The sequence below is a fragment of the Triturus cristatus genome, chromosome 2_2 (genome assembly GCF_964204655.1).
Source record: "Triturus cristatus chromosome 2_2, aTriCri1.1, whole genome shotgun sequence".
NCBI lineage: Eukaryota > Metazoa > Chordata > Amphibia > Caudata > Salamandridae > Triturus > Triturus cristatus.
Window position 1 is genome coordinate 667,657,332 of NC_140582.1, and position 23,180 is coordinate 667,680,511.

The window sequence follows — 23,180 nt, forward strand, 5'->3', positions numbered from 1 at the left end:
TTTTGCTTCTTCTATATAATCAGACATGTTCTGAACCACGATAATTCCTCCTTTGTCGGAGGCTTTTATAATGATTGTTGGATCATTTCTCAGCTCTGTCATTGTTTTATATTTTCCCAGTGTTAGGTTCCAATCCTTTTTCTTCTTAGATTTTGATGTTGACATGGTGGATATTTTGTTGATTTCTTCCACCATAATTTCATCGAACAAGTCAATCTTGTTTCCTGGTGGCAATTGCGGACAGAACCTAGACTGTTTTTTGAGTCCACTTTCTCCTCCTTTATTCGTGGCTATCCCCATGCTGTTACAAAGACCTATATCCACCAACAAGGCTATGTTGACAATCCCCCATGTTAGATCTCTCCCCTTCTTCCAAAGATGTCAGTGTTCTCAAAGCAGGCAAATCCTTTTGAGCAATGATAGATAGATCGCTGTTTTCAATATTTGGACCACTTGGTTGAGGTGTTTTTTCTGCGAAATATGTTTTGAGTTTGATTTTTCAACATAACTTGTAGAGGTCAATCCGTGCATTTGATACATCCATATCTTTGTTTGGACAATAAGATAATCCTCTATTGAGGAGTTTAAGATGAGTTTCATTCAATAGTTTATCTGAGATGTTGATTACTAAATTGTTGTTGAGGAGGATTTTTTCCTTCTTCAAGATTCCTTCTACTTTCCTCTTCCTCTTTTTGGTTTGCTCCATCTTCTACTCCTTCTGGTGGTATTTTGGGCTGTCCTCTTCCCGACGTCATGCCTCCGCCTCTTCCTCTTTGTTGCGTTATCATTTGTGCAAGTCGCATCTCCCCGTGAAAATCCAATGGAGTTATAGTTACTTCCTCATCGGCCGAGCTGAGATCCGAGCTGTCCACCATATCAGGTGTCACAGTTCCTGCACATTTGTCCATGACGACTCTATTCCTCAGAGTATCATACTTTCGGGCGAATGTATAAATGCTACCGTTCGCATAATCCATCCTATCTCTGGTGAATTTATTTGCTTTTCTTTTTTCTATCTCTGCTTCGTGTTTGTTTATTTTTTTCTCCTTGTTCTCTAGTATCTCCTTATTCTCTTCAGATGTTGGAAATTTGGCTAGTTCCTGTTCCAGTTCTTGGGTTGTGCTTGTAATTCTGTCTAATTTCCTTTCTGCATGTATGATCAGTGTCCTCATAAATTTAAATGAACATTCATTAGTGTCTTGCTGCCACTGCTCTCTGTAGGCGATTCCGAGACTTGTCTACCATGTTCTAGTTGAGGTTAATTTAAAAGATATATATATCCACAGGAAAAACCTCCGAGTTGGGAGCCACCGACCCTGCCGGGCGTCCTCTTCAAGACGGGCACGGAGAAGCCCGACAAATCATGCACCATGAAGAAACACACAAGAGGCCCATTTCAGGAAACAGGGAGCCTTTAATTTGAGATTTCAGCACAGCATTCCTGCAGTCCCAACTAGTTTCGGCAATTCAGCCTTGTTCACGGGCAGGAAATCTCACCAAGTGCCTCTGTGCCTACAAATTTATAACGTCTCTGGTCACATGACTGACTTTAGCATACACTTCCCAGAGTGCACCATTCATTGCAGGTGAGTATTATTTCAAAAGTTTCCGTTTTAGCTGTCGGTAGATCACATACTGCTCAGCTCCTTGTTGCAATCCTTATTAAAATAAATCCAAGTGGAAGTCATTCATCTGACTCGTAATAGCATAATGCTGAATATTACAGTTTCTCAAGTTAACAGGCTCCTGTTCACTGAACGATTGAAAGGGGAATCATCCCCTGACAAATCCCTTCCAGCGCTGTTGTTTATTCACCTTGTTGGCACCCCTTCGTAGGTTAAACGGCAGCGTGTGGGTCATGCTCCCATATTTAACATCCACAGGAAAAACCTCCGAGTTGGGAGCCACCGACCCTGCAGGGCGTCCTCTTCAAGACGGGCACGGAGAAGCCCGACAAATCATGCACCATGAAGAAACACACAAGAGGCCCATTTCAGGAAACAGGGAGCCTTTAATTTGAGATTTCAGCACAGCATTCCTGCAGTCCCAACTAGTTTCGGCAATTCAGCCTTGTTCACGGGCAGGAAATCTCACCAAGTGCCTCTGTGCCTACAAATTTATAACGTCTCTGGTCACATGACTGACTTTAGCATACACTTCCCAGAGTGCACCATTCATTGCAGGTGAGTATTATTTCAAAAGTTTCCGTTTTAGCTGTCGGTAGATCACATACTGCTCAGCTCCTTGTTGCAATCCTTATTAAAATAAATCCAAGTGGAAGTCATTCATCTGACTCGTAATAGCATAATGCTGAATATTACAGTTTCTCAAGTTAACAGGCTCCTGTTCACTGAACGATTGAAAGGGGAATCATCCCCTGACAAATCCCTTCCAGCGCTGTTGTTTATTCACCTTGTTGGCACCCCTTCATAGGTTAAACGGCAGCGTGTGGGTCATGCTCCCATATTTAACATCCACAGGAAAAACCTCCGAGTTGGGAGCCACCGACCCTGCAGGGCGTCCTCTTCAAGACGGGCACGGAGAAGCCCGACAAATCATGCACCATGAAGAAACACACAAGAGGCCCATTTCAGGAAACAGGGAGCCTTTAATTTGAGATTTCAGCACAGCATTCCTGCAGTCCCAACTAGTTTCGGCAATTCAGCCTTGTTCACGGGCAGGAAATCTCACCAAGTGCCTCTGTGCCTACAAATTTATAACGTCTCTGGTCACATGACTGACTTTAGCATACACTTCCCAGAGTGCACCATTCATTGCAGGTGAGTATTATTTCAAAAGTTTCCTTTTTAGCTGTCAGTAGATGACACACTGCTCTGCTCCTTGTTGCACTCCTTATTAAAATAAATCCAAGTGGAAGTCATTCATCTGACTCGTAATAGCATAATGCTGGATATTACAGTTTCTCAAGTTAACAGGCTCCTGTTCACTGAACGATTGAAAGGGGAATCATCCCCTGACAAATCCTTCCAGCGCTGTTGTTTATTCACCTTGTTGGCACCCCTTCGTAGGTTAAACGGCAGCGTGTGGGTCATGCTCCCATATTTAACATCCACAGGAAAAACCTCCGAGTTGGGAGCCACCGACCCTGCAGGGCGTCCTCTTCAAGACGGGCACGGAGAAGCCCGACAAATCATGCACCATGAAGAAACACACAAGAGGCCCATTTCAGGAAACAGGGAGCCTTTAATTTGAGATATATGGATATATATGTACATATATATTTTCAACATCATTTTTGAACATACTTTTTTATTCTATATTAAAATATTGTATACATTGTATGCTAATATTTAATTTATACTTTGTAATTTCTTACACATTTTATGGCAATATTTGACATGTTTTACATATATACTATTTTTTCATATTTTTAAATAACAATTTTTAGCCTTATTCCATTTTTTCGCATTCATTTCCATGGGGAGATAGTCTGTGTGTTCCTGGGAGCTACTGCTTTACTCTCTTTTATCCTGTAAAGGCTCACTTACTTCTATTTTAGTCACATGTGGTATGCGGGCATTTCTCTGACATGAACTGCAACATCATCGTTTGTAGTGGCATGCATTAGAAAAATATTTGTTACATTTCAATTAACATTTTCTTTCGATGCACTTTTTAGGTTGTAGGTGTAACCCATGTTACTCAGTAATTGCTTTCCTTATGGGACATAATATATGTAAACGTCATACTTTTGTTATTACATATACAATTATGCAACTACTTCTATTTTTTTAAACTTACATGTATGTTCTTTTTAGATGTTTCACAATGTTTGGCATCTTAGACCGTTGGGGACGTTGTAGTGTGAAGCAGGTGTTTTGTTTCTGTTTTTAGGGAAAAAAACATGAGTTTCATTTGAAATGTTTATTTGTTAGTAGTTTGTAGATGTTGAGGTCATTAAGTATATTTTACTGGCTACTAGGGTGAGTTTCTCAGTTTTTTAATACATTTTGTATGCTTACTTTGCTATATCATTTTGCTGGCTTGTGAAAGGTGTTTTTTCTGACAAGTTATCACTTTTTTAAGTTGCAGTGTTTTCTTTAAGGAATTACTTCTAAAGAAATAGAAGATGGAGAGTGTTTTGTTAATTATTTTCGATTTTACATTTTAAAGTGTATTTACAAATTAGTTTTAGTTTAAATAGATGCATTACTTACTAGGGGGCATATTATCAAGGACAGCGTTAAAATGATCGCCGCTTTAGCGGCTGAAAACTGCCACTAAAGCGGCGATAATGGGCTTGATAATATGCCCTGGAAAATTCCAATAGAAGCCCATGTTTACAGCAGAACATGGGCTTCTATTGGAATTCTCCAAGGCATACTATGAAGCCCATTATCGCCGCTTTAGCAGCAGTTTTTTGCCACTAAACCAGCAATAATGTTTAACGCCATCCTTGATAATATGCCCCCAAGTTAGGGAGCTGTCGAAATGTGTATGTTTTTTCTCTAAAGAACTACTTAGAGAATCCAGCGGAATCTCCTCATCCTGCAGTGTTTGTTGTTGTACAAGTATATATTTGGTAAAATTAGTGTGACTTTTATATTGCTGAGTTAAGTGTTTGTCTGGTTTTATTGGTTACGGTGCTTTCCGCCATCTTTCCGACATGAAAACCATGTCAGAAAGTGTGTTCGGGGCCCCTCAGCAGGCCCGTTGTGCATGTGGCCCTGTTGATCCCTGCACCTTGTGGCAGGCACCTTGAGGTGCCTGACACGGGGTGCAGGGATGAACAACACCTCCCATTTCTCAATGGGAGCTTGTGTTATGGCCGGTTTACCACCATTGAGAAATGGGAGTATGCAACCAAACAGTGATCAGTAGCATTGTAATTAGCTGCTTGGGACCGGAGGTCGGTCGGTCCCAGGACTGAAATGGTGTCAGGTGGACACAAGTAGTCTAGCCCTTCATGTTTATTTTAAATAACAGCTTTCCATATAAAGTGTTTATTTAAGTATTTATTAATAATATTGCAATTATTTTGGAGATGCTATTGTAGTCGATATTGTGTGATTCAATACTTGTCACATATTATATGTTCATTCAAAGACTACAATAGTTTTGTTTCTAATATTTGTGTTTTAAATATAATTAAAAATCAATATTTTTAACAACAATATTTGTGTACTCAATAGTTATTAGTTAAGACTAGGAAAGCGATGTTTTGGTTAATTTATTTTCCGATATTTCTGTTTGATATTAAATGTATCAATGTTATGTCAGTGATCCGCCAACAGCAAAGCGGTCTTGCATAATTCATTTACAGGTCAATAGCCTACTCTTAGCTGCTCTTAAATTAGAGTGGGACTTGGTAACCAGAGTAAATTGTTCCCGCTATCAGACACTTTGATGATCATCCTTTAGAATAAAGGTTGGGTAGGCAGGCAGTTTCTACTCCTACTAGATTTTTCTGATTTAAATCCCATGTGCAGAATGACTGTTGCCTCTAAACAAATTTAAAGAAATGCATGGATTTTAGATGGAACTGCTAATTTTAATTCTATTAAAAGAGTAGCTAACTGCCCATGGCAAGATGCTAATTCAAAATAGACTGTCATTAGATTACCTGACCAATAGCATCGGGACATGACTGGGAGAAATCTTTGGAATCTGGGGAATTAAATATATGAATCACTTATTGCATTGCAATCATTTTAATTGTTGTTGTTAGCTTTGACGCGCTAACATAGTCACTAACCGGGTCAGCAGAGGCGGGACCAGTCAGTGGGTTCCCTGACTTAAACATTGACTTCAAAATTGGTTTTGTATTAAATATGAACTAACTGAAATGTTCCGTATCTGATTATGTCAGGGCCGGACTGCCTACCGGGTGTTTTGACATGCTGCCAAGCTAGGGGCTGATGTCACTGAGGTGGGGGCTAATTTCGTTTATGGAGACCTGCGTGTGCTTCGAAATCAACAAAGCAAAATGAATTTCATTAATCACATGCAGGTCCCCATCAACTAAATCAGCCCCCAGCTCGGCAGCATGCCAAAACGCCCGGTAGGCAGTCCGGCCCTGGATTATGTACAAAATTTGTATTTGTTTAAGTGCATCCTTAACTTTGCATGAAGCATTTTAGGCATAGTACCCTGGTAATACCTTTTATTTGCATCAAAGTTTTAAGATTTGTTAGGTTTTTAAGGGGCGGGAATTCAAGCAGGTTGTGTAAAGTGTTTACGGAAGGAGAGGAGGTTTTAGGGAACAGAGCGGCACCTTCTTTGAAAGATGCACTCTGGTGTTCTAACGTTAAGGAGCAGGGGTTTTCCACTCCTATATCTGCATGGCCACAGCGCGGGTGCACTGCTGGCATGCTGGAGGCATGCAGAAAGGCAAGCCATCTGTGCCCGTCCGCACCTGACCATGGTCAGCGCCAGTCACTCTGCCAGTTTGGACATGAAGGGCTATCCCAGACTTGCTTATACTTGCACCCCTTTCCTTTTAGACTTTGTAGGCCCCATTCCCTGTGTTCATTGTAAATGTAGGCTACATCCTTTCAACCGGAAGACCAAAAGCTGGTCAGGTCAAAGCTTGAACCCGGTGAGATTTAAGGCTGGCCTGATCAACATTCGCTCATTACACAAACATGCTCTAGACATATAGAGTCTGCAAGAAAATAGTGGATTGAATGCTCTCTTCATGAATAAAACAGGCATGAGCGAGGACTAATGCCCTGATCTGCAGTTAGCCATCCAGATAATTACTCTTATTCCCACCACACCACAGTGAGTTTGGTGGTCCAATGAACCGCCAAACTTGTAATCAGCCCCTTAGTGACTACTTTGAAGATAATATCAGTAAACAAAATCCCGGCAAATTTCGGGTGTTTTAATTATCTTCATCTGGCTACGGGAAATATAGCTGGGACTACTGCTGAAACAAAGTGGATGCATTTCCTACCTCCCACAACAGAGGAGTTGAGGGTGCAGTTTGCAAATTGCAGATCAGGATCCTCAGAGGACCATTTTCCAACTCAGATCCTATTGCAGACAACATTGTCCCCATTTACCTGGAGCTATTCTCTGTCTCACTCCCTTTAGGAGTCCTATCAAATTTATGGAAGAAGGCTAACATAGTCCCCCATCTTAAAAATGCAAATCGGACACTAAAGTACTACTTCAGACCAGTCTCAATACTACCAGTGGCCACTGAGATTCTGGAAAAAGCAGTGAATGCCAGCTCACTGCTTTTTTGACAGAAAACAAACTGTTACACCCGTCCCAATCCAGATTCAGAGCTCCACACAGCACATATTCTGCACTATTAGAGATCTCTGAAACCATTAAGATCAGCATTCATGCTGGACTGGACTGTGGCATTTGATACCTTGGATCACAGCATTCTGCTACAAAGGATGGAACATCTGAGGGCGACTGGACCACGGTTAGGCTGGCTGGGCTCCTTTCTGGGGAAGGTAGAGCAGGTAATCTGGATGAAACTTCGCTCCTCCAGAGCTCCACCCTGAGTACTACTCTTTTTAATATGTATATGACCCCATTGGCATTTGTGGTTGAATCTTTCATCATTAAGGTCACAGCAAACACGGACGATACGCAGCTCCTGATCACATAGGAGAGGTACTCAGCAAGCTCAAATGAAAAATTTGCATGAGTCACAATTGCACCATATGATCTAGATTTTTGTTAATTGAAAATTTATTCACTGTAGTGCTTAATAAATAACTGTGATGAAAGGCTGTTAAATATCTATTGATTATAGAAAATATGTGATGGAATTGCGATATATGGACATCTAAATATTTTTAACCAGAATGTTTTATAAGGTTTGGAGAAAAAGCTTTTTCTTTTAATTTTTTCTTCACACTAACATTTTAACTAGAACTCAATAGGCACCATATAAACATCAATTAAATAATGGTTATTTAAGCAATTGTAAACAAATACTTACCTACTAATCACTATTTGAATTCCTTTTTTTTTTCTTTTTCCAACTTTACTAATGGTTATAGTCAACCTGGTAAGCTCTTGTGCACATTTTTACTAACTTGCTTATATTTTGATTGATTTAAGCATTACATATAGATACATAACTCAATGTAGAACGTTTGAATAAACACCATCCAGTAATGGCCGCCGTTGGCTCAATAGAGTACGATGAATTTGGTTGCATTAGTCCATCTTCCGTTTTCATGAAATGAACGGAAGTAGCAACCTACTCGACAATATGGATGGGAAGGCTCTTAAAAGGAGTGCCAAGAGTTGGAAAAAGGTTTGTTGACCTACTCAGAAGGGCATCGGTGCACGGCAGAATGCTTAAAGACAGGTTAGTGGTTACGAACCAATGGCTTTAGAACGTTGTTACTCAGAATCGTTAAAGATACCCTTTTTTTTAAACCTTAAAAAAACGCTTTTGGGGTAATTCTTTTCAATGTATGAATTGAATATCAGATACATTTAGTTAACATTATATGAGTGAGCGGCTGCAATAGCCCACTCACTTGCAATTCCCTGGACCATTTTAGAAATATTAGGGACGCTACTGCTACATAAATTGAAATTAAACAATAGGATGGGGTTGACTAAATTGATTGTGAGTATGGGATAACTAGCAGTATTTACATTGCTGCACCCAATTGGAAATTCAAATAACAAGACACGTCTAATGGGGATATGTTGATGTATTACTTAAGAAGTCTTTATATGCAAATGACATACTCTATATCCTTGTTTAATGGATATTCCATCGTTTCTCTTATATTTTTAGGGGCATATCATAGCCCGACGTTCTTAGCTGACTAATCTGTAAGTTATCCTTTTTATAATTGTCGATCTAATAGATTGGGACTAGACTGTATATATAGGTGTCTTGCTTTCTTATTTACCAACAATGAATCTTACTGTTTGTCTTATGATGAATTGGTATATAAGTTTCTCTGGCTTTTGACAGATATGAATATGCAACAATATTTCGGTTAGAATAGAACCGTTTCACTTTTTAAATGTTATTTAGAGTTATTCAAGGAATAGGAATGGCCTACTGATAGTGGGCCTAAAGTGATGAGTTCCTTACATTATATAAAATTTTCACTTTGTGACCAACTATGGCTTCTACAAATAGATTTCAAGAAATTTGGCAGACACTAACCACACTATCACATAGTGTATTTTTTAATCTTTGGAATCGTGAAGAGATCTTATATTAGACCGATAAGGGAAATATTTGTCTTTTCATTTCTTTTACAGATGATTAATATAAGATTCATTTGAAATTATGGGGCGCTACTTTCGTTCCAGGTAAAAATACTATTTCGAACAGGTACAAATGCTAATAATTTTTTTCTATATTCTTTATGAAGTTTTGTTCAGTTACAGGAGACTAACTATCCACTCTTGGATTAGGAGCTCTTTACAAGAATTTTTTGTTTCTTTTTCTTATTAATATTTGCTAGGGACTGAATATCTCTACTGGAAGACCAGGATGTTTTATGGAATACCTTGAGAACTTATCTATTATCTACTGAAGGTATTATATATGGATTTGCTCATTGTAGTTCTCATCACTTTTTATGCTTATTCGTAAACTATTGGATCTATTAACCACCTATATCTTGGTGTACGAGCACTGCATGAATTATGTGAGCTCACCTTTGGTTACTTTGGGTCTATTCTGACTAGCTCTTAAAAGAATTAACTCTTTGCGCTCTACTACAAAACTATGGTTGTGAAATATAGCTGATTTTTTGTATACAACTTTATTCCTGCTCTGTCGTTATTCCAAAGAAAAATTCATATTCCTGTTTCCCTTGTTGTTTTTTAATTTTCTTATTGTAAATACTGGATTTTTCTTTATGGCATTAATTGCAGCCTTGAAAAAGTTTCTTTGAAATGTCAGCTGCCGGTCCAATGTCTGACAGAAGGATCATTGTATCAAGCTTTCTATTGTTGAGATGCAATGTTATTGCTTCCAAATATATGGCCTAAATCTGTATGTTCCATATGTATATTAAATTGAACAGCAAGTAAAAAACGTGTCGTTTGCTGGTGTTTCAAATTGACTTACATTGAAAAGTTTTTATGAATTAATGTCAAATTGATTAGAGTGCCGAGGTTTATGTATATGTTTTGATATTACCACTGGGTTCATTTCGGCCACAGAGGGCTGACACCTTAGGTAGTGGGTTGTAGATCTCTAACCTTGAGGGGCACCAATACTGTGAACTAAGGATAATGCACATAGAGAGTGATCTGCTACCAATAAGACCACCACTACCATTGTAAATATTGTTCACTTTTGACTCTTGAGAAGCACTTTATGTATGAAATTTCTGGTTAAGCACTTAATAAAGCACCACAATTAAAATTTAAATATAAGGATGTTTACATTAGAGAAGGAATATGAGTAATATGATTGGAACAGTGGTTTAAATGTACAATGGATTTAAAATGTTTTTGTGAAGCAGCCTACTTGGGCAGAACAGATGTAGATATTCATATACATTTCTATATTTGTATGGATTTTCATAGTTTAAAGAACTTTTAAGAACTTTTCATAATTCTTATAAGTTCAAAGCTGCACAGACAGTTAATTAATGCAGTTGAGTACACCATTGAATACTAGGTACGAGATTTGCCCACTGGGGCAGGATTGGTATCGCTATTATGTGTTATCACAATAATGTGAATTGCTCTAATAGCAACATCTGTTTGAAAATAGAAAATGTACAAACTATTAGCTAGGATATTAGAAAAAAGACTAATGTAACACTTTTGCAAGAGCATGTCTATCATGTTTTGTACCTAGTTTGCACCTTAAATAGTGATTTTATCATGGCGTCCATCATTGTGAACAACCCTGCATGGAGGCCAGAATGCATCAAGCAATAGCACTGAAGTAAAATGTATATATATATACCACAGTGATCCCGGTTAGGTGCAGAGGCTGTCACAGGCGGTCCGAGTACAGGTTACCGGCAACCCTGTATTTAGAAAATTCCTTCTCCGCTTACGCAAGAATTACTTGGACACTCCTATATGCTCAGTAAAGTTTTAATGGCTCAAACTACGCGTTTCGCCTTCCACGTTGATCACGCTCATGTGAAGCATTTAGAATTACAATTCATACACAATTGATACACACAGTGCTTTGAAGAATAAACATATTTAGTGGACTTAACCCAAAAGTGCTATTTACCATGATGACAATTGCGGCGGCCATTTTAACAAGGTAGAGACTAATATAATTATCATTATGTGCACAGTCTACCCTCCGCAGGAAAGACCGTAAGATCAAGGAAATTCACAGAGTTTTTGTTTATTTCCCCTGTGAGCTTGAGATTATTTTTGTTCAGCACCTCTAAATATTCACTAGCTAACTGTTCTGTGCCTCTAAAAACAATAAACAAGTTGTCTATGTATTGGTTCCAACTAACGACCTTTCGGGTCCAGTTCTCATTGGTCTCCGCCCAGGCCACCTGCTTCTCCCCCAAGCCAACAAAAAGATTTGCATAACTGGTGCAAAGCAGGTGCCCATCGCAGTACCACGTATCTGTCTGAACAGATAATCTAGGAACAAAAAATATTGTTACATAGACAGAAGTTCACAAAATGAATCAGCATGTTGTTGTGCTCAACCAGGGTAATTGGACGGTTTCCCAAAAAGTACTTGACCGCTTCAATTCCTTGCGTGTGGTGTCAGAATACCAACAACCTCCACAGGAGTCGACAATGGTCCCAACGCCCCATCGCCAGTACCCCCACCAGCAAGACAATCCTGGTGATGGCAACAGCAGGGGGGAAAGGGGAAGTGGATAGAAAGAGAGACTGCCTTGGAGGATATGTTCACTGGACACCACCCGCGCCTCAGCTTCACTGCGCGGGATATACTGCATCTGCATAGGGAAGAAACAGAGTCATGCAACAAACATTCTATCAAATTCCCTCTAACTACTTGTTACTAATAATTTCACTTTCATACCCCACAGTCCAAGGCTTTTGCTTCTCTCTTGTTGAAGAGATATTCTCTATTAAGTCTCTTGGAATACCTCTTATCAGTTGCTTCATCTATACTCAATTTCAGTCCTGTAGCTGCATAGACCTTGCATGAATTTGAAATAAGTCTTGTGATACCAAAGAATAGTTTCTAGCTTCCTGCTACTGAGTCCATAAAATAATGACTAGTCCTTGTGAAATTCTAATAACGGTACCTTATCTTCCAGCTGAAATCCACTGGATACGGGCTTACTCAAACAATATATTCAACTTATTTGCGGACTCTTTCTTGTGAGGCAACTTAACACAAAATATGCGTAAACACTCTCTTGTCTTGTAGCTGTATAGACCTTGCACGAATTTGAAATAAGTCTTGTGATACCAAAGAATAGTTTCTAGCTTCCTGCTACTGAGTCCATAAAAAAATGACTAGTCCTTGTGAAATTCTAATAAGGGTACCTTATCTTCCAGCTGAAATCCACTGGATACAGGCTTACTCAAACGATGTATTCAACTTATTTGCGGACTCTTTCTTGTGAGGCACCTTAACACAAAATATGCGTAAACACTCTCTTGTCAAAATACCTTCTGGAGAAAGGAAAAAAGGTTGTTACGCGCTTGCAGGGAAAAATGCCATGTGACTCCTTCGTCAGCGCATAACGCTAGAATATTGCTGTCTTTGTCGCGCATGCGTTTAATTCCGACTGCCTATGCTGGAACTCAAAGGAAGAAAAAATGTTGCTTAGCCGGACTCCGAATTGTGAAACTCTGCTACGCCTCTAACCAAATCTCCTCAGACGGCAAATTCTGAAGTAAGACGCAGCGCGTCTCACGCTACAGTTGAAGTGCGCTTTTTCTCGCTGAAACAAGCACGTTTGAATCTCCTGGCTCTCGCGTGCTGGGAAACACTAGAGCGCTGACCCAGGATTGTCATATCCAATCCTCTGACTGGCTCCTGCACCATTTGCAAGTTCTTGACTAAGGTGGTTAACAATCTCTTGCTTGAAGCGTGTTGTCTTTTCCAATGTGGATATTTAACTGATGCCTGAAAACGCTTACTCGCCTTTCTGTATTTCCCACGCATACAGGCACTCACCACCACGGTCCTGACAGTACCTCCCTCCAAAAGGGGGTCCCCCATTTTTGGTTTCTTTGGATTCTCTCTATGAAATTGCTTTAGTAGTCTAGGGGCGTGAATGTGAGAGGAAGGTTCCCAGGATCTCTCCTCTGGCCCATATCCTCGCCATTCAACCAGATAATACAATGTACCCCTAGTCACTTTTGAATCAAAAATTTTACTAATTTCAAATTCATCTTCTGAAGCCACACCCACTGGCGGGGGATTTCTTTTTAGTCTGACATTAGGAGGACTTTTCTTCAAAAGGGAGACATGAAAGACTGGATGAACTTTAATTTGATTTGGAAGCTGTAATTTTACAACAACTGCGTTAGTTATCTTTTTGACCTTAAAAGGACCAATAAAACGTGGCTGAAATTTTTTATTTCCTTTCAGTCTAAGGTGACGGGTGGATAACCAGACTTGATCCCCTTCAACATACTCTGGTCCCTGTCTCCTTTTCTTATCAGCGTGTTTCTTGTATGACTTCTTGGCTTTTGACAAATTTTCTTGAACCTTTTCATATGTTTCCTCTAAATTCTTAACTAGTTTTTTAACGGCTGGCACCGATTCATCACTCTTGCCAATCATGATACATGAATGTCTACCTGAATTTAAATAGAAGGGGGTATAACCGGTGGAATCATGAACTGCATTGTCACCTTCCTGTTCTAATAAATACAGTCTCAAGTATTGCTCCAGCTCCTGATTTACCCGCTCAGTTTGACCATCCGTCTCTGGATGATAACTGGTGGAAAATCGTGTGTCTATTCCCAAGTTGTGCATAAAATTCTTAAAGAATCTCGAGACAAACTGGGAACCCCTGTCTGAAATGGCTATTTGTGGCACACCATGAGCCCTAACAACATGATTATTAAACAGCTGGACTAACTGAAAGGCGGTGGGGACTCCTTTGAATGGAACAAAATGGCTCATTTTAGAAAAACTAGTCCACTAAAATTAAAATTGTGTTATACCTTTGACTGATTGGAAGGTCTACTATTAAGTCCAGGGTTACTGTTTGCCATGGATGAGGAGCATTAGGCAAATGTTGCAGATATCCCTGAGGGGCCTGTCTACAATGTTTTCCTTTGATACACAGCTCACAAGTCGCCACGTACTGTCTCACCCGAGCGGCCATGTGGGCCACCAAAAATGTCTTTTTAACAATTTCAAGGTCTTTTTAACGCCCTTATGACCCGCCAACCGGTCATCATGACAATTCTTTAAGGCTTTTTCCTGTAAATCCAGAGTGGGCAGATTCAATACATTATCATGGTAAGGAACGCCTTCTTTAATCTTTCTATTCGGATCTGCTTTCGCCCATTCTTCAAGTTCTTGTAGTGAATTCGATTCCTGTATTGGACCAAGAAATTCTTCCAAATGAGTAATCCCTATAATTTTGTTGGATGGTATGATTGGATCCACTGGAGACACTCTCAATTCGTCTGGTGCATCCATTCTGGATAAGTCATCCGCCTTTTTATTTTTATTTCCAGGTTTGTAAGTGATTACAAAGTTAAATTCCGAAAAATATAACGACCACCTCAACTGACGGGGAGTGAGTGTTTTTGCTGATTTCAGAAACTGAAGATTACGATGATCGGTGAAGGGATGTATGATGATACAACGCGTACCATCACAACGCGGAATGTTACATCGCGGTTTTGACAACGCAAGTCGTTACATCGACTTGCGTTGGAGGGCGCTGGATTTAGGAATAGTGTGAATTACTATTCCAACTCCAGTCTACGTACAATAGGGAAGGTGTTGGAATAGTAATTCACACTATTCCTTAGTCTAGAGTGCCCTCCAGTGCAAGTCCGTGTAACGGCTTTCGTTGTAAAAACCACGATGTAATGGTTTCGTGGTAAAGGATGTTTCCCCGGTGAAGACGGTCGCACAATGCTTGGCTCCCAACAAAAAATGTCTCCAATCATGGAAGGCTTCTTTCACCGCTAATAATTCTTTATCAGCTATCGAATAATTTATCTCAGGATCGGATAACTTTCTGGCTCGGTAGGCAACCGGATGTAATTGCCCAGTCTGTATGCTTTGTTGCGAAAGAATGCCGCCTGTAGCAAAATCCGATGCATCGGTTTCTACAAAAAATGCTTGTTCCAGGTCTGGATGCATTAAAATAGGAGCGGAGGTAAAAGTCCTTTTTAAAAACTGGAAAGCTGACTCGGCCTCCTCTGACCACAGGAACTTTCTTCCTTTCTTTAACAATTGAGTGATGGGACTTACTGTGGCAGAGAAGTTGGGAATGAATCGTCTATAAAAATTAGCATATCCCCAAAAACTCTGGATATCTTTGACATTTTTGGGAGTGGACCATTCCTTAATGACCTCTATCTTCCTTGGATCCATTTCAACTCCTTCTTCAAATAAAACAAATCCCTAGAACTCCACCTTTTTGGCATGGAAGGAACATTTTTCTAATTTTACAAAGAGGTGGTTATCCAGAAGTTTATGTAAGATAGCTCTGATATGCTCCACATGATCTTCAACATTTTCTGAGTAAATTAGGATGTTGTCTAAATAGACTACTGCCACTCTATCCAGGAATTCATGTAGGACGTCATTTACCAGATGTTGAAAGGTCGCCGGAGCATTGCACAATCCGTATGGCATGACCTGGTATTCAAAAAGGCCATCCTTGGTCCGAAAGGCAGTTTTCCATTCATCACCTTCGGCAACTCTCACCAGATGGTAAGCCCCTCTTAAGTCCAGTTTTGTATACACCTTAGCACCCTTGACCTGATCTAACAATTGTTAAATCAACGGCAGAGGGTACCGGTTCTTGACTGTTACTTGATTGAGAGCACGATAGTCAATACGAGAGCGGAAACTTCCATCCTTCTTTGGAATAAAAAACAAGGGTGAAGATGCCGGAGATTGAGAGGGGCGGATAAAACCATTTTTTAAGTACTCATCCAAATAAGTTTTGAGATATTGATTTTCCGCCTCAGTAAGTGCATAAATCCGACTACATGGAAGTATAGCTCCTGGCTCCAATTCAATTTTACAGCCATAATCACGATGGGGTGGCAATTTTTCCACGTTCTTTTTGTCGAAAACACTTGTCAGATCTTGATATTCATCTGGAATTTCAGTTAAGTTCATTATACAAATGTGATTTGATATTTGAGCCAAACGCTGTTGCGGGAGACTTTTCTGATGAGACCCTTTCATCATGAAAACTATTTCTGGAACAGTATTCCAAAGTCATCTCTACAGTTCGGGTTTTCCAATTGATCTTAGGGTTATGCTCAGTTAAGCAGGGCAAACCCAAAATCAACTGAAATTGAGGAGCATCAATTAAGTTGAACCTCAGAAATTCACGATGACCCTGCAACCCTGTTAATTCAATGGTATCTGTTTCTTCAGTGATAGGGCCTGACGTGAGATTTGACCCATCAACTGCTCTTACAATTTCCAAATGTTTCTTCTCAATCACCTGAATTCCTCTTTCTCTCGCATACATCAGATAACAGAAGTTGCCCGTGGCTCCTGATTCGATCATGACCGACACACCCTGAATTTCTGTAGAACCAAACCTAGCCGATAAAGAAACTGTGAGATGTGGAGCTGCAGACGGCAACGTGTTTGCAACTAATTGAGTTTCTGGAGTTGTCTCTTTTTCTGATCCCACCAGGGCAACCCCTCCTACTGTTGGGATTTGTCTTCAAACCCAAGATTCAATTTTGGCTTCTTGGTACAATCTTTTAAAAAATGCCCTGAAGCTCCACATTACATGCATAAATTCTTCGCTCTTCTTTTTTCACGTTCCTCCTTAGTCAACGGGCCTCTTATGGATCCAATTTGCATTGGTTCTTCACCAGAAGTTGAGTCAGTTTTATTGACCTCCGACCTAACTCTATCATAACGTGGCTCAAAAGAACGAAACTCATTCTTTCTTTCAGATTTCCTCTCAAATAAACGATGGTCAATTTGTAGCACCAAATCAATAAGCTCTGAGACGTCTTGTGGTCGATTCGGAATTTGGGCTAAGGCATCTTTTAGCTCATCTTTCAGTCCTCGGTAAAAAATGGCTGATCTTTTACACTCTGGCCATTCATTTTCCACGATTAACTTATTGAATTGTGCAATGTGTGCCACGAGGTCTCGATTTCCTTGTTTTAGATCTAATAGTTCGTTGTCAATGGCTTGGTTGGCAGCTCGTCCATCAAAAATTCTCAAAAATTATTTTTTGAAAAGTTCAAAATCATACAGCATGGGATCATTTCGAGAAATCAAGGGCATAGACCAGGCGGCTGCATCACCGCTCAAATAAGACAGCACAAAGGCGACTTTAGTTTGATCTTCAGCAAATATTACAGATCTACATAAAAAATGCAAAGAGCACTGTGTGAGAAACACTTGAGCCTTATGGGGGTCTCCCGTGCACCTCTCTGGATTGGCCAAGGGAACTATTGGGGAGACAGAATGAATGACCTGAGTGGCAACGTCAGAATCAGTCCTTTTTCTAATTACCTGACCTGGAAGTGAAGAAGAGCCTGCAATTAATTGGTCCATCTTTTGTCTAAGGATATGTGATTCTTGTTGGGATCTTTTGACCTCTTCTCTTAAGTTTTTATTTACCTCGACAGTTTGAGTTAACTGGATCTGTAAACTCTCTAATATACTGGCCAATGTCTTCATGTCTAACCCCTCCACCATCCTCGACTCAGGTGGAAAGCGTGGCACTTCAATCTGTCAGAATACCAACAACCTCTACAGGAGTCGACGATGGTCCCAATGCCTCACCGCCAGTACCCCCACCAGCAAGACAATCCTGGTGAGGCAACGGCAGGGGGAAAGGGGAAGTGGATAGAAAGAGAGACTGCCTTGAAGGATATGTTCACTGGACACCACCTGCGCCTCAGCTTCACTGCGCGGGATATACTGCATCTGCATAGGGAAGAAACAGAGTCATGCAACAAGGATGTCGTCTAAATAGACTACTGCCACTCTATCCAGGAATTCACGTAGGACGTCATTTACCAGATGTTGAAAGGCCGCTGGAGCATTGCACAATCCGTACGGCATGACCTGGTATTCAAAAAGGCCATACTTGGTCCGAAAGGCAGTTTTCCATTCATCACCTTCGGCAACTCTCACCAGATGGTAAGCCCCTCTTAAGTCCAGTTTTGTATACACCTTAGCACCCTTGACCTGATCTAACAATTGTGAAATCAACGGCAGAGGGTACCGGTTCTTGACTGTTACTTGATTGAGAGCATGATAGTCAATACAAGTGTGGAGACTTCCATCCTTCTTTGGAATAAAAAAACAAGGGTGAAGATGCCGGAGATTGAGTGGGGCGGATAAAACCATTTTTTAAGTACTCATCCAAATAAGTTTTGAGATATTGATTTTCGCCTCAGTAAGTGCATAAATCCGACTACATGGAAGTATAGCTCCTGGCTCCAATTCAATTTTACAGTCGTAATCACGATGGGCTGGCAATTTTTCCACGTTCTTTTTGTCGAAAACACTTGTCAGATCTTGATTTTCATCTGGAATTTCAGTTAAGTTCATTACACAAATGTGATTTGATATTTGAGCCAACTCTGTTGCAGGAGACTTTTCTGATGAGACCCTTTCATCATGAAAGCAATCTCTAGAACAGTATTCCGAAGTCATCTCTACTGTTCGGGTTTCCCAATTGATCTTAGGGTTATGCTCAGTTAACCAGGGCAAACCCAAAATCAACTGCAATTGAGGAGCATCAATTAAGTTGAACCTCAGAAATTCACGATGACCCTGCAACCCTGTTAATTCAATGGTTTCTGTTTCTTCAGTGAGTTGTGTAGTTAGTCACAAATGTACCACTGAGATATACATTCAATCCCTAACACAACCATACATACACTCACTCAACCATACAGTTCATCACAGATGCACTCTTAAAACCATGCACCCATAGAATCAACCACTCACACATCTATGCACTGAGTCACACACAGCCTACCCACACAAACACTCAGGCACCCATACAGATACTCAGACAACCAATCGATAACCCATATAGACACTCATATAGCTATTCACAAAACCATGCAGCCACGTATACACCAACAGACAGAAACATACAGACATTCACACAGTTTAATCACTAGTCTGCAGTAAGATACATTTAATGACTCACTTATAGAGTCAGTTACGCACCTAGAAAATCATCCATTCACACACTTGTACAGCCACTCATTCTTCCACAGGCCTTTCACTATAAATATATAAAACATATTTAAAATTTACAGAAACACACAGTCACTGGATGATGTCATCAGTGATGTCATCAGTGATGTCATTTGAGATGTCATCAGTGATGTCATCAGTGATGTCACTGACCATGTCATGAGTGATGTAACATGTGACGTCATCAGCAGTGCATTGCGGGGGCGCGAGTTATAGTTAGCTGAACTAACTATAACAGGGGAATTTCAATGGTTTTGTATGAGGGGAATGTCCAGCTAACTATAACACCCCTGAAACCTATGGTTTTTTCAGTGAATTTTTTAGGTGTTTTAAATGCAAATTCCTAACTATAACGCCCCTGAAACCTTTGCTTTTTTCAGTGAATTTGAAAGGTTTTTTAAATGCCAATTCCTAACTATAACGTGCATGAAACCTATAGTTTTTTCAGTGAATTTCAAAGGTTTTTTAAATGCTAATTCCTATCCATAACGTATCTCTGAAGATATCATGAAAAGCATTCTTTTTTAAAAGTAGGGTGCACATTAGTTTTGTGGAAAAGCATCTTTGTGATTGGTTAAGAAAAAGCAGTTTCAACGTGGAGTACATATCATAGGATAAAATTTGCTCAGCTCAACTCTTTCTCTGTCGCTCCAGGAAAATTTAATTAGAATGACCAACATGCCTTTGGAAGACGCCGCAGTGTGTTCCGCCCATTCTTCAAGAAGCAGAGGGATGCGATTTTCATATGCGGGGACAGTGTAGATTCGTAGCCCTCACGGAACCCTCTGTACATCAATGTAGTACTGGAGTGAAGTCGCCTCCCACCATTTGCGGACTTCCCGCTCGTAGAGCCTCTCTAACTTCGCAAATTGTTCTTTAAGTAAATTAGTGCCTCTAGCTGCAGTTTGGCTACTTCCGCTGCTACTACCACTTGCCCGGGAATCACCTCGTTTTTTGAATATTTCGTTTGCTGCCTCTCGTCGTGCCTCCTCATTAAACATTTCCCTTAGAGCAATCTGTAGCTCAATTCAAATGTGTTTTTCTGTTCCCTCGGCCTGCCGCTTGGGGGGGACCATATGAGGGGAAACTTTCTCCTTGTTTCAGTGGCGCTGCAGGCAATGGATTAAGACTACCAGGGTCCCATCCAGGCCCAATCGAGGGCCGGTAATTTTGTCCCCTACAGAATCGCGAGTAACCCAACCCACTGGAGGGATTAAGATGCGCGTTCAAAACTACAAATCCAGCATGCCCGATGTGAGAATGATAAAACAGGCACACCTGAGGCCAGCATCTACACGGAAGCACGCAGGGGAGAATGCAGCGCTGATAAAGAGTGTGTTCACTCACGATGGTCTCTGAGGAAGGAGATAAAAGAACTCCGAAACGCGTCAGGCAAAGGACTTTTGAAAGTCTGTTAAATAAATTAAGTGGATACTTATCCTACAGCGGAGCGCGTCCTCATTTTCAAAAAACTGGTTTAGGATTTTTCTCAATTTAGTAGTCCTAAATTTGGTACTCCTAACTTTACAACTACTAAACTGAGAAAAATCCTAATTTTAAGGCTTTCGGTATTCACAGAAGGCATTTAGGAGTCCTAAAGTTAGGAGTCCTAAATTTAGGACTACTAAATTGAGAAAAATCCTAATTTTAAGACTTTCGGTATTCACAGAAGGCATTTAGGAGTTCTAAAGTTAGGAGTCCTAACTATACTACTACTAAACTGAGAAAAATCTCAATTTTAAGACTTTCGGTATTCACAGAAGGCATTTAGGAGTCCTAAAGTTAGGACTCCTAACTTCTGTGAATACCGAAATGAGTAAGTGCCTTCTGTGAATACCAAAATGAGTAAGTGCCTTCTGTGAATACCAAAATGGTAGTAAGTTTAGGGTTTTGTCTTAAGTTAGTTCTGTGAATCGGGCCCACAATGTTACCAAATGCTTCTCTCACAATCCTTACCCAAATGCACACAGACTCACAATGTGATTTTAGACAATCAACACTATCCTAGGACTTTACCAAAACTCATTCACTACTGTGGAAGGGGTAAGGGGACTGCACACAATCTACATATTTAAGTACAGCACATCAGTGTCAAGGCATGCTTCATTTAATCAACATATAAGCAAAGACTGGATTCTAATGCTACTAAAACTTCACAACATGATAGATTTTAAAATAGTTATCTGTCAACAAATACATGATGTTACCAAATGATTCTCTCACACTGATCCCAAATACACACTAACTCACAGTGTGATTCTAGACAAGCACCACTATCCCTATGAGTTTACCAAAACTCATTCACTACTCTGGAAGAGTTAATGATACTGCACACAATCTACATATTTAAGTACACCACATCAGTGTCAAAGCATGACTCATTTAATCAACGCATAAGCAAAGAATGGATTCTAATGCTACTGAAACTTGACAACATGACAAGTTTTAAAACAGTTTTCTGTCAGCAAATACATGATGTTACCAAACCCTTCTTTCACAGTGGTTCCCAAATGCACAAAGACTCACAGTATGATTCTAGACAAGCACCACTATCCCTAGAAGTTTACCAAAACTCATTCACTACAGTGGAAGAGGTAAGGGAACTGCACACAATCTACATATTTCACGACTGCACTTTAATGTCAACGCCTGACTAATTTAATCAACACATAAGCAAACACTGGATTCTAATGGTACTAAAACTTGACAACATGACAGGTTTCAAAACAGTTTTCTCTCAGCAAATACACGATGTTACCAAACACTTCTCTCACAGTGGATCCCAAATGCACACAGACTCACAGTGTGATTCTAGACAAGCACCACTATCCCTAGGAGTTTACCAAAACTCATTCACTACACTGGAAGTGATAAGGGAACTGCACACAATCTACATATTTCACGACTGCACTTTAGTGTCAATGCCTGACTCATTTAATCAACACATAAGCAAAGACTGGCTTCTAATGCTACTAAAACTTGACAACATGACCGGTTTTAAAAGAGCTCTCTGTCAGAAAATACACAATGTTACCCAATCCTTCTCTCACAGTGGTTCCCAAACGCACACACACTCACAGTGTGATTCTAGACAAGCACCACTATCCCTTGAGCTATACCAAAACACATTTATTCATCTACGAGGAGTACTACATTTTACTGCAGAAACATAACTCATTTCACAAATTCATAAACAATGACTGGTTTCTAATTCTACCAAAATATAAAAATTGCATAGTTGTCTGTCTACAAACACATGAAAAAAACAAATCCTTATCACAAAATGGTTTCCACATGCACACACACTGTCAATAAGAGTGTAGAGAAAAAAAAGTGCTCCCTACACTTTAGCAGGAAAAATACATTAGTCTGATTAAAATCAAAATAGTCTACATACATCCCCTCACAATTAAATAACTCATCTTTCAAGTTGTTTTGTAGATTAAGAAGTATATCAGTCACTCACCATATTTTCTTTTACAGAATCTCTGCACTGTGCACCTCTCAGCAAAAGCAAAGAATGAAAAAGTTTCCCTTTCATTTTCCACACATATACATGTAAACATCAAATCACAATCCTTCGCACATAAACTCAAAAGCAAACACACATTTCTATTGGTTAAACATTTCAACCCTTTCCAACTGAAATACATTTCAACCCTTCCCCCAATCTGCCTCCTGCCTGTTACCATAGAAGCAGCCCATGGAACACTGCACTGAGCTCACAGGTCACAAGTTCAGCACACAATGTTCCTACACAAGGCAGGAAGTGTGCTTGTCTTTTCAACATATCAGCTTATCATATATAATGTTCCTTACAATCTGTTTTTGTTAACCAATAACAATCATACCTTTAAAAAACAAAAATATACACCCTACCTTTCAGTGTAGA